Consider the following 19,617-nt stretch of genomic DNA (forward strand, 5'->3'; position numbering starts at 1 on the left):
GGAAAGGCATAACACCGGGGCTGGGCCCCACCACTTTGAACTACATCCCTGGTATTACCAACAGGTTCAAGGTCTTATACTGTGTATTGTGATGCATCGCGTATTAGTCTCGGTGCAGTGTTGATGCAAGACGGTAGGGTGATTGCCTATGTGTCCATACATTTAAAGGTATATGAGAAGAATTATCCGATCCATGACCTTGAGTTATCAGTTATTGTTCATGCCTTAAAGATTTGGCGGCATTATTTGTACGGTGTCCATTGTGAGGTCTATACCGATCACCAGAGTCTACAACATCTATTTAAATAGAAGGATCTTAATTTACGGCAACGGAGATGGTTGGAGTTGCTTAAGGATTATGACATCACTATGCTCTATCATCCTGGGAAGGCCAATGTACTGGCCGATACCTTGAGTCGTAAGGCGGAGAGTTTGGGCAGCTTAGCATATTTACCGGTAGCAAAGAGGCCGTTAGCCTTGGATGTTCAGGCCTTAGCCAACCAGTTTGTTAGAATGGATGTTTCTGAGCCGAGCCGAGTTTTGGCTTGTGTGGTTTCTCAGTCTTTTCTGTATGATCGTATCAGGAAGTGTTAGTATGATGACCGCCATCTTCTTGTCCTTAAGGACACAGTACAACACGGTGATTCCAAGGAGGTCACTATTGGAGATGACGGTGTATTACGGATGCAGGGCAGGCTAAGTGTGCCTAATATAGATGGTTTGCGTGAGTTGATTCTCTAGGAGGCTCACAATTCGCGGTACTCCATTCATCCAGGTACCGCGAAGATGTATCAGGACTTGAGACAACACTATTGGTGGAGGTAGATGAAGAAAGACATAGTGGAATATGTAGCTCGGTGCCTAAATTTTCATCAGGTGAAATATGAGCATCAACGACCGGGTGGATTGCTTCAGAAGTTAGAGATTCCATAATGGAAATGGAAGCGGATCAATATAGATTTCATTGTTAGGCTCCCATGGACTCAGCGGAGGTTTGATGCAGTCTGGGTGATTATGGATAGGTTGACCAAGTCAGCGCATCTCATTCCTGTGATGACTACCTATTCTTCTGAGCAACTGGCTCGAATTTACATCCGTGAGATCGTTAGGCTTCATGGCGTACCGGTATCTATCATCTCTGCCTGGGGTACGCAGTTTACATCATGGTTCTGGAGGGTCGTACAGCATGAGTTGGGTACTCGAGTGGAGCTGAGCACAGCATTTCATCCTCAGACGGGACGGACATTCCGAGCGCATTATCCAGATACTGGAGGATATGGTTCGTGCGTGTGTGATAGATTTTGGAGGTGTTTGGGATCAGTTCTTACCACTTGTGGAGTTTGCTTACAACAACAGATACCAGTCGAGCATTTATATGGCTCTATATGAGGCCTTATATAGTAGGCGGTGCCACTCTCCAGTGGGTGGTTCGAGCCGGGAAAAGCTAGACTATTGGGTACGGACTTGGTTCAAGATGCTCTGGAAAAGGTTAAATTGATCCAGGATCGACTCCGTACAACCCAATCTAGACAAAAGAGTTATGCGGATCGGAAGGTTCGTGATGTTGCATTCATGGTTGGTGAGCGGGTCTTGCTCCGGGTTTTGCCTATGAAGGGTGTTATGAGGTTCGAAAAGAAAGGCAAGTTGAGCCCGAGGTATATCGGGCCTTTTGAGATTCTTGAGAGGGTTGGAGAGATGGCTTAAAGACTTGCACTGCCACCTAGTCTCTCTACAGTTCATCCAGTATTCCATGTTTCCATGCTCCGGAAGTATAACGGCGATCCGTCTCATGTGTTAGACTTCAGCTCAGTTCAGTTGGACAAGAATCTATCTTATGTTGAGGAATCAGTGGCCATTTTGGACAGACATGTTAGAAAGTTGAGATCAAAGACCATCGCCTCAGTAAAATTACAGTGAAGGGGCCATCCGGCGAGGAAGCGACTTGGGAGACCGAGCATGTTATGCGCAGCAGTTATCCTCATCTTTTCACCACTCCAGGTAAAATTCTAAACCCGTTCGAGGACGAACGTTTGTTTAAGAGGAGGAGGACGTAACGACCTGGCCAGTCGTTTTAAAAGTTGTAGCCTTGTTTCCCTATTTACTGCTCATTATGTACTTTATAATTGTTATATGACTTGCCGGGGTAATTAGTTCGAGTCCGATGAGGTTTTTAGAATGAATTGGAACACTTAGTTCTAAAGTTTAAAACTTAAGTTAAAAAGGTTAGCTGGATATCGACCTATGTGTAAAAACTTAGACTCGTGGTTGAATGGGCGTTCATATTTCATAACTTTCGCCGGATTCCGAGACGTGGGCCCCACGGGTGATGTTTGAGTTAATTTCGGATTTTTATTGAAAAATATAGTATTTTCTTATGAAATTTGATTGTTATAATTTTTGTTGACTGTATCGAATTATTTTGGCTAGATTCGAGTCATTTAGAGTTGGATAATCGAGGAAAAGGCCTACTGGTGGATTAAATTAGAGCAAGTCGAGGTAAGTGACGTGTCTAACCTTGTATGGGGGAAACTCTCCCAAGGATTGGTATTGATGTGATAATTATAATGTGTTAAAAGTCGTGTACACGAGGTGACGAGTGTGTACACGGGCTAAATGTGGAAGATTATGCTTTTAAATTGTGTAGATCACTATTGCATATTAATTAAATTATTTTATTTTGTTATATTCTTCATCACTGATCTGATTTTTATACTTTAAATTTGCTTGCCCCTTTTCCTACTAATTGTTTTACCGGTTTAGTTGAAACTTGGTTTCTTTTATTTTGTACATTATCTGAAGGTTGAATTTCTTTAATTTAAATATTATTAATATAAAGTATTTGATATTGTAAATTTGGTACGGAGGCAACGTATTAAAAATTTTGAAATATTATTTTTGCTGAGTTATTTATTCCTGAATATTATGTGAGATTTTTGTACTCATTGTGATTGAGCCGTGAGCTCCTTGTTGTGGAAAATATTGTTGATGTTGTTTATTTTGGTAAATTGAAATACTTGGGCACTTGAGGTGCAAATTGTAAAATATTGTGATATTGATACGCATGTGGTGGTATAAGGTGTGGGTGTTGAAACGCATGCAGTGAGTTATGGGTGGCTTGAAACGTTGGCTAGTAAGGGAACTACTAGAAGCTATGCGGTGTGATAAGGATGGCTAAAACGCGTGATGCTATTTCAGGAAAAATATATTTCTTTAAAATTTAATGTGAAGGCTCCCTCGGTGATATAAGAAAATGAGATATTGTGAAATTATTTATTATTTGGGACTACGAGGCGGTACCTCGGGAGTGCCCTTGTTGATATTTATTTATGGTTGCATTTGCCTTTGATTATTGTCGTGATTTTTCTTAAAGTTGTAAATTTATTTTCTCTTTCCACGAGGTATTATTTGCCCTTATTATGTGCAAATTAAATGGTGACATACTACTTACTTGATTCACTTCCATTGTCATTTATTGTTATTATATTGTTAAACATATCATCATGTCTTTTATTATTCCAGTAGGGCCTGACCTGACCTCGTCACCACTCTACCGAGGTTAGGCTTGGCACTTACTGTGGTGTACTCATACTACGCTTCTGCACATCTTTTTGTGCAGATCCAGGTACTTCCTATCACACCAGGTCTTAGTGAGCAAGCTGAACGCGGAGACTTCAAGGTATATTTGCGAGCGTCCGCAGACCTCGGAGTCTCCTATCCTTATTATGTTGTTTTCCCTATTCACATTAGACTCTCATGTATAAAGATATTCGTACTACTTCTTTAGAGCTTGTGACTTGTATTTCACCGGGTTTTGGAAATTTCTTTATGTACTAAGAGGTTGAGATTTTAAAAGTCTTTAATTGTTATTTTGATTATTCCGCATATTAATAAGCTTACCTAGTCTTAGAGATTAGGTGTCATCACGACATCCTACGGAGGGGAATTTGAGGTCGTGACATTATGAACACCTTATACACGGCTAATTCACGTGCGTATCAAACTTTGACATATAAATGACTTCCACATACCATGGCTAAAATTTAACCATGGTACATTAAATTTTTTTACCAGGTGTAATACGTTTTTTAACTTTGGTTTGAAAAAGACGAATGTGTTATAAATATATTATATTATGGATGTTCATTTAGTACACAATTATAAATAAGCTTATCCATATGAGACTCCGCCGTAAATATGTTTATCTATTTAGTACTCTATTGGAAATAAGCCTCCTGAAGAAACTTATCCTTTCGGTACTCCGTTATTGATAAATATTACCCATGGTAGAAGATTATCTATATCTGGCACAACAGCTTAGAGTAGCAGCTTACAAGCAGTTTACACAACAGCTTACACAACAGCTTGCAGTGGTAGCTTACATAGCAGCTTCCTTTCTTCTATAAATAGAGGAGAATTCAGTTCATTATGTACATAAGTTTGAAGTTTGAATGATATATCAGTTTCTCTCTATACATGTCTTTACTTTATTGTCTTTATTTTATAACAAAATATTAATTTTAGTCAATAAATAAAGATCATACTGATATCTTGAAAAGAAAAACAAAGATAGATGGACTTCATCCTTTTTTGTGTTTTTTATTGTCTTTAGAAAAAAGGCAGATGCTAAACAAAAAAAAATCCGGACACTTTGTACAAATAATCACTTTAGGACTGATGTTTAAAATATATTCAGCACTTAGAAAAGTTTTACTGTTATAAAATAAAAACTATAAAGTAAAGACAAGTATAGAGAGAAACTGATATATTATTCAAACTTCAAACTTATGTACATAATGAACTGAAAACTCCTCTATTTATAGAAGAAAGGAAGCAGATGCGAGGCTTTTCAGGAAGCAGCTGCAAGGCTTTTCTTTAGCTGCTTGTAAGTTGTCTGAATGAGCTGCTTGCAACCTGCCTGTTTAATAAGAAGCTGCTGCAAATCATTTCATTGAGCTGCTTGCAACCTGCCTGCATTAGCTGCTTATAGATAAACTTCAACAGAGTACTAAATGGATAAACTTCAACAGAGTACTAAATGGATAATCTTCATCAGGAAGATTATCTATAGCGGAGTAATAAATGAGCATCCACAATATAATTATTTTCATAACACTCCCCCTTGGATGTTCATTAAAAAGTATTGTGCCTCGTTAAAACCTTACTAGGAAAAACCCAGTGGAAAAAATCCTAGTGAAGGAAAAAGAGTACACATATTTAGTAATACGCATTTCTAGCTGCCTCATTAAAAACATTATAAGGAAAACCCTGTGGAAAAAAAATCTTAGTAAGGAAAAAAGAGTACATCGCGTATTTTACTCCCCCTAATGAAAACCTTGTTTCAAATATTTGAGTCTCCGCATTCCAATCTTGTATACCATCTTCTCAAAAGTTGAAGTTGGCAAAGATTTAGTGAATAAATCTGCTGGATTGTCACTTGAACGGATTTGTTGCACATCAATGTCACCATTTTTCTGAAGATCGTGTGTGTAGAATAATTTTGGTGAAATGTGCTTCGTTCTATCTCCTTTTATAAATCCTCCCTTCAATTGGGCTATGCATGCAGCATTGTCTTCGTATAAAATTGTGGATCTTTTATCACACTCTAAACCACATTTTTCTTGAATAAAATGAATCACTGATCTCAACCATACGCATTCCCTACTTGCTTCATGAATAGCTATTATCTCAGCTTGATTTGAAGAAGTAGCAACAATTGACTGCTATGTGGAGCGCCATGATATGACAGTACCTCCACATGTAAACACGTACCCGATTTGGGATCGAGCTTTATGGGGATCGGATAAATAACCTGCATCTGCATAACCAACAAGATCTGCACTACCTTTGTTAACATAAAACAAACTCATATCAAGAGTTCCCTTTAAATATCGCAAAATATTCTTAATCCCATTCCAATGTCTCCGAGTAGGAGAAAAGCTATATCTTGCTAGTAAATTAACAGAAAATGCTATGTCAGGCCTTGTAGCATTAGCAAGATACATAAGTGCACCAATTGCACTGAGATAGGGTGTTTCAGGACCAAGGAGTTCCCCATCCTCTTTTGGAGGTCGGAACGGGTCCTTATTCACTTCAAGTGATCGAACAACCATTAGTGTACTCAATGGGTGCGCTTTGTCCATGTAAAAGCGTTTTAAGACCCTTTCTGTATAGGCAGATTGATGCATAAAGATCCCGTTTGCTAAATGTTTAATTTGCAATCCAAGACAAAGTTTTGTTTTTCCAAGTTCTTTCATCTCAAATTCTTTCTTAAGATATTCAATTGCCTTTTAGAGATCTTCTGGAGTTCCAACAAGATTTATGTCATCAACATAAACAGCAAGTATAACAAATTCTGATGTCATTTTATTTATAAAAATACATGGACAAATAACATCATTTATGTAACCCTCTTTCAGTAAATATTCACTAAGGCGATTATACCACATGCGCCCAGATTGCTTTAAACCGTACAAAGATCTTTGTAATCTGATTGAACACATTTCCCAAGATTTCGAATATGTTTCAGGCATTTTAAATCCTTCAGGTATTTTCATGTAAATCTCATTATCAAGTGACCCGTACAGATAAGTTGTAACCATATCCATCATATGTATTTCAAGTCTTTCACGTAAGACTAAACTGATGAGATATCTAAATGTTATGGCATCCATAACTGGTGAATATGTTTCTTCATAATCGACTCCAGGTCGTTGTGAGAATCCTTATGTGACAAGGCGAGCCATGTATCTTTCAACTTCATTTTGGTCATTTTTTTTCGCACAAAAACCCATTTATGACCAACTAGTTTTACACCAGCAGGTGTTTGGACTACTGGTCCAAAGACCTCTGTTTTATCAAGTGCATTCAATTCTGATTGAATTGCCCCTTGCCATTTTGGCCAATCAGATCTTTGTTGAAATTGTTCGACAGATCGGGGTTCACAATCCTCACTATCTTGCATAATGTTAAGTGCAACATTATATGCAAAAATATTATCCACCACTATTTCAGATCGATTTAAATTAATCCCATCACCACTAGAACTTATTAATTGTTCCTCACTCACTTGAGTCTCGGGTTCATTAATTTTTCAGGAATCTCAGAACTAATCAGATCTTGGGTCTCTTCAGGAGATCCCTTCATAATATCATTTTGATCATTTGTCGATTTTCTTTTTCTAGGATTTCGATCCTTAGAATCCAAAGGCCTACCACGCTTCAAGCGTACTTTAGGTTCACTAGTTCTTATGCTAGTAGATGGTCCTGCTGGGACATCATTTCGTATAGGCACATTCTCTGCAGGGATATGTGACTTAGTTATCCTTTTCAAATCAGTAAACGCGTCTGGCATTTGATTTGCTATATTTTATAAATAGATGATCTTCTGGACTTCCTGATTACATATAGGGGTATGTGGATCAAAATGAGATAATGATGAAACTTTCCACACAATTTCTCTTTTGATTTCCTTTTTCTCTCCCCCTAATTGTGGAAAATTTGTTTCATCAAATCGACAATCTGCAAATCGAGCAGTAAATAAATCTTCCGTCAATGGTTCAAGTTAGTGAATAATAGAGGGTGATTCAAACCCAATATATATTCCTAACCTTCTTTGGGGGGCCATCTTACTGTGCTGTGGTGGTGCTACTAGCACATATACAGCACATCCAAAAATTCGTAGATGGGCAATATTTGGTTCATATTGTGACGGAGAATATTTATTATAATATGTTGGTCTGAGACGGATAAGTGATGCTGCGTGCAAGATAGCATGGCCCCAAACAGTAGTGGGCAATTTTGTTTTCATAAGTAGTGGTCTTGCTATCAATTGCAGTCATTTAATAAATGACTCTGTAAGGCCATTTTGAGTATGAACATAATCTAAAGGATGTTCAACTTTTATTCTAACTGATAGACAGTAATTATCAAAAGCTTGAGATGAGAATTCTCCAGCATTATCAAGGCGAATAGCCTTTATAGGATAATCTGGGAATTGTGCCCTTAATCGAATTATTTGGGCTAATAACTTTGCAAACGCCAGGTTGCGAGATGATAGTAGGCAAACATGAGACCATCTTGAAGATGCATCTATTAGGACCATAAAATATTTAAACAACCCACTTGGTAGGTCCACATATATCCCCATGTATACGTTCTAAAAAGGTAGGGGACTCAATGCCAACCTTCATTGGTGATGGTCTAGTGATTATTTTGCCTTGATAACAAGCATCACAAGAAAATTCATCATTTGTAAGAATCTTCAGGTTCTTTTTTGGATGCCCACTCGAATTTTCAGTAATTCGTCTCATCATTATTGATCCAGGATGGCCCAAACGGCCATGCCAAAGCACAAAAGTATTTGAATCAGTAAACTTCTGGTTTACGATAGAGTGTGCTTCAACTGTACTAATCTTTGAATAGTATAAGCCAGAAGATAAAGTTGGTAACTTTTCTACAATGCATTTCTGGCCAGAAATATTCTTTGTAATACAAAGATATTCCACGTTCATTTCATCTATTGTCTCAACATGATACCCATTTCGGCGGATATCTATAAAACTCAACAAGTTTCTTCGGGACTTGGAGGAGAATAATGCATTGTCTATAATAAGTTTTGTTCCCTTAGACAGAAATACAATAGCTCTTCCGGAGCCTTCAATCAAACTTATATTACCAGAAATTGTAGAAATATTTGCTTTTTCCTTATGCAAATAAGAAAAGTATTTCTGATCTTTGAATATGGCATGAGTTGTTCCACTATCAATTACACAAATATCTTCATGATTGGTCTTTGATCCAAACATAATTTGAGGATTATCCATATTCTTCAAAATGACATAAACAAAATAAATATGATAGTAAACATTATTATCAAAGCATAACTTTTATTTATGTACAACAATTACATAACCATACTATCTACTACAAACAACAAAAATTAAAATTTACATTTCTACAGATTTACTACCGATCACATGACTTGTTTCTTCTCCTGGGAGTGCAAAATAATCAGCTGCATCTAAATGCATGAAGTCTAAATTATCTTCAGAAATAAAATTTGATTCAGTATTTTTCTCTGTCTTCTTCAAGGAGGCTTGATACAACTCAACCAGGTGCTTTGGCATACGACATGTACGTGACCAGTGCCCTTTTCCTCCACATCTATAGCATGTATTTTTTGGCTTTGCTTCTTGCACCGCTTCATGCTTTTGTTCCTTCCTTTTACACTGCTGGAGGTGAGGAGGGTTCTTTGGTGCATTGTTATTACCATGATTAGAGTTTCCTCCCCGACCACGGCCATGACCACGACTGGGGCCACGTCCTCTTCCACGCTTAGCTTGGTGGAAGTTCGTCTCATTCACTTCAGGGAATGGACAAGAACTAGTAGGTCGGCTTTCATGGTTTTTCATTAATAGCTCATTATGTTGCTCGGCTACAAGAAGATGTGAGATAAGTTCAGAATACTTTTTAAATCTCATCTCTCGATATTGCTGCTGCAGGAGCATATTCGAGGCATGAAAAGTGGTGAAGGTTTTCTCCAACATATCATGATCAGTAATATTATCACCACATAGTTTCAATTGGGAAATAATTCTAAATATAGCAGAATTATACTCACTGATAGATTTAAAAATATTGTAGTCTTAGATGAGTCCAATCATAACGTGCCTGTGGAAGAACGACCATCTTCAGGTGGTCATATCTATCTTTCAAATTATTCCACAGTATGACTGGATCTTTAACAATAATATATTTCATTTTCAGGCCCTCATCAAGGTGATGGCATAGGAATATCATTGCTTTGGCACGGCCTTGGTTTGATGCCTGATTTTTATCTTTGATGGTGTCTGTCAGACCCATCGCATCAAGATGAATTTCGGCATCAAACACCCAAGACATGTAGCTTTTGCCCGATATATCCAGGGCTACAAACTCAAGTTTAGAAAGATTTGACATTATTTAGAAAAAGAAAGTTCGTACCTCTGATACTTTCAAAGTATTTTCTCGAGATGGCAGAGTCTCGTGCTGATAACGTGTTATAAAATAAAAACTGTAAAGTAAAGACAAGTATAGAGAGAAACTGATATATTATTCAAACTTCAAACTTATGTACATAATGAACTGAAAACTCCTCTATTTATAGAAGAAATGAAGCAGCTGCGAGGCTTTTCACGAAGTAACTGCAAGGCTTTTCTTTAGCTGCTTGTAAGTTGTCTGCATGAACTGTTTGCAACCTGCATGTTTAATAAGAAGTTGCTGCAAATCATTTCATTGAGCTGCTTGCAACCTGCCCGCATCAGTTGCTTGTAGATAAACTTCAACAGAGTACTAAATGGATAATCTATAGCAGAGTAATAAATGAACATCCATAATATAATTATTTTCATAACATTTACTATATATTAGAAGAGAAAGAGTTTCGACGTGGCTGCTTCATGTCAAAACCTTTCTAGCTGAGGGCATATATGTCTTTTCAATATAATTACCTAAGCAACGTGTCCGTCGACCTGAACAGCCACGTATCACTTCTCCACTTCTCTCTCCTACTCTAGCATCCTCCCTATCTTATTTGGTTAGAACTCCCTCTACCTTTATTAGTTCTGTTAATTGCTCTTGAGTTTTAGCATCCTCTCTTCTATTTACTTTGTTAGTTCGGTTAATTTTTTGGCATGTTTTGTCATGTATAATCATTTCTATACAAAGTTCCTGACTCTATGGCATCAAAGACTTTCTGGCAAGCACACAAAATCGTGGAGATTCACCGATTAATTCATCTTCGGCCATAATCAAGATTTGGTGAAACTCTGAAAATGGTATGCGTTTCTTGGCCTTATTTCTCGCTTCTCATATTTAAATCTGGGAATGGATAGTTTTAGCTACTATGATTGAGTTGATGGCCTTGAGCTATTTGATCTTTTTTGTAGTTGAGCCCTGTACACGATAGATTCGAGAAGATGAAAAATATGCTTGCTAGCAATTCATTCCAACTCGCATGTTTTCAATTTTAATTGTGTGTCTGTTATTATATTTCTGTGTTTTAGTTATTGGGACGAAAGTTATAAAATTCAAGCCATTCCAAAAATCCTACTATTACTCAAAGAGTGGATTTTAATTTCTAAATATCTTTTTTTTTCTAACCATTAAATAATTGAGTTAAAATATAACAACAACAATAACAACCCAGTATAATCCACTAGTGGGTCTGGGTCTGGGGAGGATAGTGTACCCCTATCTAGGTTAGAGAGGTTGTTTCCGATAGACCATCGGCTCCCTCTCTCCAAGAACTCCTCAGGGGTGACTCGAACTCACAACCTCTTGGTTGGAAGTGGAGGGTGCTCACCACTAGAGCAACCTACTCTTGTCAAATAATTGAGTTAAAATATCCCCTTAAATTCAAATTAATTAGTCTATTCAATCGAATGTTTAAGTTGAATTTGTGTATGGCAGAGAATATTTTTTCTGATCAAATTAGAATCAAGGAACCATTTAGTTTACATGTTCTGAGTTTGTTAATGTATTTTATCTACTTTGAATGTCCTGAAAAGCGTTTTTATTTTGATGTGCAGATTTCATTGTCTCAGTTAAAAAAGTGGATAAAAGCAAGAAAAGTAATAACTACTGAGCAATTCCAAATGTAGTTTAAGCATTGTTTACCCAATTTCTAAATTTAAAATTTATTTGTCTAAAACCTCTGTTTTGTTTTAAGTGGCAGAACTGTATAAACTAAAATGAACTTGTAGGCAAGAATTATGAAAACGGAGAATTGATCCTAAAATATTTAGGAAGCTTCTTGTCCAAACACAAAGTCACATCCAAACAACATATATTTTACTTTATAGTCATGCTTTTACAAGTTCGTAGCCGGTAAGTAAAATGACAGTCTTTCATTTCACTTTCAGTAAAATTATCATTTACTAATTTCTTTCACATTCAGTGATATCTGTTATTGTCTATCAATATCTCTCTTTCTTTTACCCTCTATCTCTCTCTTCCTCTTCTTTTATATATTCTTCAGGTATTGCATTTCTTTTCTTTTATCAGGATTAAGGGAGAATCAAGTGGAGAACATGGAAAAGAAACACTCAGCCTAACAGGTGAGCAATGAAGCTTTTGGTCAGATTTTATCCTTGAATTTCTGTTTGATTTGTTGCTAAATGCAGTGAAGTTTGCGTATTTTAGTTTCATATTAGCGTTTCAAAGTTACTGGATTGAATAGTCATAGTTGCTCCTACGCGGAGGTTGTGTTGAGTCTCCTATTTGATTGATATGTTTACGACTTCATTATTTGCATTTCTCTCTTTTAATGGTTTGCCACTTTGGTGTTCTTGCTTGTTCGAACTCCTGGTAACTTTAAGTCAATGCGATTAGCGAAAATTGCTTTGGAAATAGCTGCATGGTTCATGTGCTTACATCAAGTTTCTGAATTACTAGAAGAGAGGAGAAATTTTATGCACGTATATAACTTGAACTTGCAAATGCTTCAAATTGATAAGAGTACTGACATGGGAGATTATACGATCTCTTCTCTAATTGGTGCTATCTTGAGGGATTTTATGTTGCGTGTCGTAAATATTTAGTAGATCTCCAACACTAAATGGATACCAAAACATTTAGTAAAAGAGCATTTTTGAACAAACGATAAATTGAAATTATGTCGAATAATTCAAAGAACTTCAATTATACCTCCTGTATATGTGTATATTATAACAAAAGCCAATGACAAATACGAGATATTGTGAATTGTGCACCAACAAATATAAAAAAGGAACGAAAAAGATGTAAATAAGGAATAACAGACATCCCAGAAAAATGAGAAGTGATAGACTGTCGCATAAGGAGAAACCTGAGAATGGAAAATGATTGGTATTTGCCATCCTTGACCGAGTTCATTCTAAAACAAAACTGAAATATATTTGTTTACCTAAGAGTCTCAAGATAAAGAAGTGTCTTTTCCCTTTTGCCAAGGTTAAATAAAAGCATTATCCTGCACTTCATCGAATAAGTTAAAGATGACAAAGCATTAAACCCATATGACACTAGCTATAGAGAAAATCAAAAGAAACTACCAACAATCATAAAAAGTTAAGATAAAGGCCTAGAAATAGATAGAGGGGTAAATAGAATGTCTTTGAATAAAAACAAAGAAGGGTAGCTTGGTTGAAGAGTAAAAGGGATCCAATGCGGGTAAAAGGGTTAATTCATCTGTATTTTCATAATTGATTGGTGTTTATTTGTTTTCTGAAGGTATAAAAGTGGTAATATAAGTCTTCTCATAGTTAAATGATATTTTGGAATGTCAGAGGTTGGCTACCAAGCTGGGTTCTATAGCAAGTTACTCATTGCTGATGGTTAGGATGTGCTTGTGTGCTTGAAAATATAAACAATTCCTGTGCGTTTGGGTATTGTATTTATAATAGTTAACTGTGGTTGGACAATATTTCTAGAGCCATACACTATTCGTATGTCCTCTTCCACACATATTGTACAGAAAGTGCCATATTATGCCCATATTGTATTTATTTTGTTATGATTATCCATGTTTAATTCATTATGGAGGACTATTTCACTTCCATTAAAATATGGATAATATTTCAATTTTGGTTAGGCTGGAGACCTATTGGTTTATGTCAAGATATTGGTCATATTTTCTCCGCGTATTTGAGTAATTAAATATGTTATGTTAAAGCTCTAGATGAGTTATTCTATTGACAAAAAAGCTTATGACTTTCCTAGAAGGGTATGAACTGAGGGAGAAATTCTTAAACAAGTCGTATATGCTAAGAAGCAAACTGAAGCACACGATAGCTTAGGTTTGTCTAAGATTAATCCGTTGAGAAAGGAGAGATAGAAGACGCTTTGATGGTGGCAAAACTTTACTTCAACATCTGAATATCTTGCTTTATTTTTTGTACTTTTGGTGTAAATCTTTGAATATATTAGTATCAGTATTGGAAGACTGGAGAAGAGTTATCAGACTATTGTAGACAGATGACACTTAAGCGCAATTGGCTCTTCTAACCAATATATTTTAGCTTCACACTTCATGTACGAACTTTTTTATGCACATGGAGAGTTGATTGCTTCACATAGAAAGAAAATTGTTCTTATGATTGCCAAGCTAGAAAAATGCAAAATGTACTGTATGTTGAAACTTGAAACCTTCCAATCGTCTACCTTTGATATGAAATTATGAACTGCCTTATCATGAAATGAATGTCAATTTAAATTTAATTACTTATAACTGCTTTAAAGCACCGCCCCACAAAAAAGAATATGAAATATCACTATCTAGTTTAAAATATAGTCACAGCTTAAAAGTTAGTACAAATATAACTAGGAAGCGCTAGCTATGTTTTAAACAAGGAAATTTCGACTCCTATAACAAAAGGTATACACCTTATTTATTATAAATTAAAATTACTTTAAAATATTATTATCTATAACTACCTTTTATATTTTATAGCAAAATAAGTATTTATGGTATATACTACCATTGAGATATGAAATATGTTATTTATGTTTTTCCTCTCTCTTTCTTTCAATTAACACAAGATTCTCTCTTAGATTTCTTTTTCTTTCTCTCTCTTTCTTTCAATTAACACACGATTCTCTCTCAAAATTTCAACATATTTTTTCTTCTTTCTCTCTCTTCCTTCTCTCTCTTTTCGAGCAGAAAACCTGCATAGTTTGTACGCCGGATATTGTAATGGATTTGTACTGCTTAGTTTCTACACCAGATATTTGCAATGGATTTGTAAAGAAAGAGACTGCGACTTTCTCTACGCCCGTTATTGCAATGGATTCCTCTACACGGATACTACAATATTTTTTATGCCAGAGAAGATTTGAGGGCCGGGGTTTTTTGTTCGTCTCCATTTTTAGTTTTAATACAATGTACTTGGCCGGAAAACGCCATATCCGGAGAACTTTCTTCTCTTCTTTGCTATTTAGTCCATACAATGATACAAACGTATTGTATTATATAGAAATTCACTCAAATATATTGTATTTTTGTATAAAAAATTATTTTTACTGAATACAAACATTAAAATAGAACAGAATATAAATAGTGAATACATTTAATTTTAAAATAAAGTAAAATACAATAAAATATACTGAATACAAATAGAATTACAGTGAATATAACTAATGAAATATACTGAATACATCAGTAATAACATGTATTAGGAATAACTAAAATGCTGCTAATACAAATTCATTTGAATGCACTAAATATAAAATAGCGAATACATTAAATACAAATATTGAATCTAATGAATGCAACAGTAAAAAAAAATATATTTAAACACACAAAATACTAAAGTTAAATACAACTGAAAAATCATTCTAATTAATTGGTTGATAATGAGGCATGTAAGAATTGATTTTGTTGAGTTATATTAGGAGCGTATCATGGTAATTGATATTATTTCCGTTATTAGACAGCTGGACATACCTATTTTTAAGGTGATTGTCGGTATTGTATTCATGAATACATGACGCGAATACATTTGAATACATACGCGTACAGCTGGACTGCCCTGATTTTAGACGCTTTTTGATGTTGTATTCATGAATATAGCAGCGCGAATACATGTGAATACATGCGCGTGCAGCTGGACTACCCTGATTTTAGGTGCTTTTTGCTATGTATTCATGAATACAGCCGCGCGAATACATGTGAATACATGCGCGTACAGCTGGACTGTCCTGATTTTAGGCGTTTTTGCTATTGTATTCATAAATACAGTCGCGCGAATACAACGAATACAATACCGTAACAGCTGAATAGTAGGTATAGGAAGTAATTATGTATATGATAGCAATAAGAAGTTAATAGCCACAAAACAACAATGGTTTTTGAAAATTTCTCTTTAAACAAGTCCTAAACTCCCCAATTAATCCAATTAATCTAGCACTCGAAAAAAGCCCAAATATAAATTGGACCAATTCTCTGACACCTAAACTATCCACTGAAATAGAACAAAGGGCAACATATAAATTTGATCCGTCGACCGAAACTAATTATATTTACTAGTCGAAAAATATATAAAATATGTATATTATAGTACATAAAATATATATGTACAAAAAATATACTCTATTTTAGTGGCATTTACTTTTGGAAACCGCTAAAAATGTATATTTCTCTGGAATAAAACGCTATCAGTTATCAACTTGAGGTGGCTATTCAATATTCTTAAAATAGAGAAACTGTAAGTTATGCAGCAACTAAGCTGAGGAAGAAGTTTGAGGTGGTTATTCAATATTCTTAAAAAATGTTACTGCTTAATCTGCTATGTCTAATAACCTTTTATTACTGGTCATGTGCTAAAAATGTTTTTCTAGGTGGTAACTTTTGAGCTGCATAGTGTTATATACGCAATTATCTTAGCTTTTAGTTACTAATTGTAGAAATGAGAAAAAAAATAGATATTTATATGTGCGCTATAGTAATGAAATCTCAAAGAATGCGCAGCGCTAACGAGAAAAACGTTACCTTACATACACCGCGAAATCACACTTAATTTTTGCGAGTCTACACATCTTTATATCACTCGTCCAATTAGTTTTTTCAAATAAAAATAAAACTCTTGAAGTCTTAATGTTGTATATGGTAATGATATGAAGTTGACATAATATAATGATTCTTAAGAATTTATGCATAGTGCAAAATATTTGTCTAATGAATGTCACGTTTAATTTTTAAACCTATGCACAAAACTAAGGTAAACTAGCATTGAAAAGCAACCAAATATCACACATTAGTGATCAATCCAAGTGGACAATAAAAAATCAAGATTAAAAAAGGAAAGAGAAATGATTAATCTTTTTCTAAATCACAACGGGCCATTAGGGGTAAAATAACGAAAACTGGCTTCTTTTAAGGACTTCAAATTTAAAAAATATTTAAAATTAATTTCTTGTTTTTGGTTTCTCACCAACATTTGATATATATATTTTGAGACGCAATTAATCCAAATTTACCTCGACAAATACACAATACACAATAACAATAAATCATTCATTATTAAATTTTATTTTATAAATTACACATCATTATACTTAGAACTCTGAACACGGAATTACGGGTATTGAGTCTCAAACTTTGAATTATTACTCCGACATAAGGGTGGCAAGCGGGTCGGGTCCGGTCCCGATCCCAAACGGGTCGGGACCAGTAAGACCGGTATTCGTGGGCCTGGTCCGGGCTTCCGGGCCGGTTCTACAGATGGGACCGCTGGGACCGGACAAGTCCCTGGCGGGCCAAACGGTCCAACGGTCAAATTTCAAAAAATAAATTTATCCATTGGGGAATTTAAAATCTGGCCGTTGGCTATTAACAAAATAGTCATTTAACAAAATAGCCATTAAAACCCCCGAATTTTTTTAAACCCCAAACTTTTTATAATTACACTTTTTCCCTATTTTCAACTATAAATACCCCCTCATTCTTTTATTTTTCTTACAAAATCATCAATCTATCACAATCTCTCTCTAATTTTCTTCTATAATTGCTATTATTTCTTACTTTATTGTTACAATTTGTGAAAAAATTATGAAGTTGGTGAATTGAAGTCTTCAAGTCTTCAACGATAATCAATTTTCAACAAGTTGTTCGTCAATTCGTTAAACTCGTTCCAACTCTTAAGTTTTAATATTATTGTTTTGTTTGTTTTGTTTATTTTCTATTACTTGATTAATTAAGATGGCTTCCTTAAAAAAGCGTTTTGGTAAAAATAAGGGAAAATCCAAGAGTAGCGAATCTAGTGGTCAATTTGTTCCTCCTCCACTGCCCCCGGCTCTCCGATCCAAACCCCATATCCGTCCTACACCTGCTAGGGATGGGCATAAAATCCGAAAAACTGAATTCTGAATCGAACCAAATTAATTTGGTATTTCGGTTTTTTTGATATTTTGATTTATTTCGGTACAAAAATTACAGTATTTTTGTATTTCAGTATGGTATACGGTATTGGGTTTTTGATATTTTGGTATACCGAAATACCGAAATATTTTAGTCCAAGCCCAACTTTATTTTTATTTTTTAGCCCAATAACCTTAAACTCACACCCCAAAAGTTCAAAACCCTTAATTCCCTAATCCCTTAGGCTTAGAGGCAGACAAGAAAAGGAAAAGCTACGCCTACGGGCAGTATCAAAAAAACCATTTCCCTTTCAATTTTCTAACTTAGGTCAAAAAATTCAACTTTGCTAGTTTGCTTGGTTGTTGCGGATTCACGAGTTACGACTCACGACTACAATAGTTTCACGACCTCGGCGACTCCTCTCCTCAACGATTGCTTGTTTGCTCATTGTTGACCTTCATTCATGTTCATAACTTATCCATTCTTCATTGTTGATCATCATTCATACGAGTTATAATCACATTTCTGAGTTAAGTTGCTTTTTAACTAAGCCGTTTGTTTCAATTTCTTTGTTCTTGTTGCTTACAACCTTGGTATGTATTGATATATGTCATTAGTAAACTGGAATTGGCAGTCAAATTAGAGTTTTCCTGATTAGGATGTTAAACTGTCTAGAAATGATTACTACGAAGGAGAAAAATCATTCATTGTCACTCTGTTTCTATCTTCTTGTTTGATATTTGCTTTCAAGTATGTCAATGATAATGCCAATTTTATGTTTCATGACCTTTTACCTTCTCCTTTAAAGCTTATTGAATGAGTTGTCACTATAAAAGGAATGTCATAGATTCAATTTGGCCATTTACTCCAAATAGTTTTTCCTTATGATGTGTGATTTGTTCTTGTACTAGGCTGCTCTCTGCTAATTACACGATCATTTGCCCTTGTAGTGTTTTGCTTGTAGTGTTCTATGTAGTATTTTGGTTTTAACAATTTGTGTTTATATTTGTTTTAATTTTGTGTAGATGGCGGATGAAAGTAGAGTAAGTGATGTTAGTTCAACTGAAAGCTTACCTATTACTGATGATAGCAATGCCAACACAATTGATGAAGCATGTTAGGGCTTGTCTTGAGCGTCTTCCAAAAATTCTTATTTAAGTTGAATTTAGTGAATTGAGACAATCTATGTTATTTTGCTTTTATTAGACTGCCTTGTTGTTGTTGCCTTGTGGTATTTTGCATTGTTGTTGCACTGTAACAGTCTAACAGAGGAGTCGACTTGGAGTCTTGGACTGTGTTTAGACTTAAGTGTTCTGTTTTTCTGTACGGTAAAACTAATTGGGTTAACTGGTTAAGTGTTATGTTTTCTGTTCTTAATTGGTTTTGTTTTTGTACCAAGTGTTCTATGAAAATGATGATGACCAGGAAATAGATTTTGATGAAACTCAATCGGATGACGATACACCCACTAGTCATGCTCCTAATGTTAATCCAACTAGTGATAACCCTGCTAATCCAAATAATGCCATATTTGATACTCATGTTGCTGCCCTTACTTTTTCTAGACAACCTACCAAACGGACGGAAACATCTTCTGTTTGGCCATTTTTTACTTAACTAGTTCCAGAAAATAAGGCTAAATGTAAAACTTGTGGCACAGAGTTAGCTTCTAATTTTTTTGGATCGCGGGGGGAGGGGGAACTTTGGCTAGACACATATTAAAACGCCTTCAAAATAGAGTCAGATATA

General features: G+C 35.3%; 1 long non-coding RNA gene across 1 annotated transcript; it reads left to right on the forward strand.

The window, feature by feature from the left end:
* Positions 1-10,569: 10,569 nt before the first annotated feature.
* LOC107795973 (uncharacterized) lies at positions 10,570-13,580 on the forward strand. The gene is made up of 2 exons (XR_001650284.2): positions 10,570-10,813; positions 12,042-13,580. It is a non-coding gene; the product is annotated as an uncharacterized LOC107795973 (long non-coding RNA).
* The last annotated feature ends 6,037 nt before the right edge of the window (positions 13,581-19,617 follow it).

This window comes from Nicotiana tabacum, chromosome 11 (assembly GCF_000715075.1).
Source record: "Nicotiana tabacum cultivar K326 chromosome 11, ASM71507v2, whole genome shotgun sequence".
Taxonomy (NCBI): Eukaryota; Viridiplantae; Streptophyta; class Magnoliopsida; order Solanales; family Solanaceae; genus Nicotiana; species Nicotiana tabacum.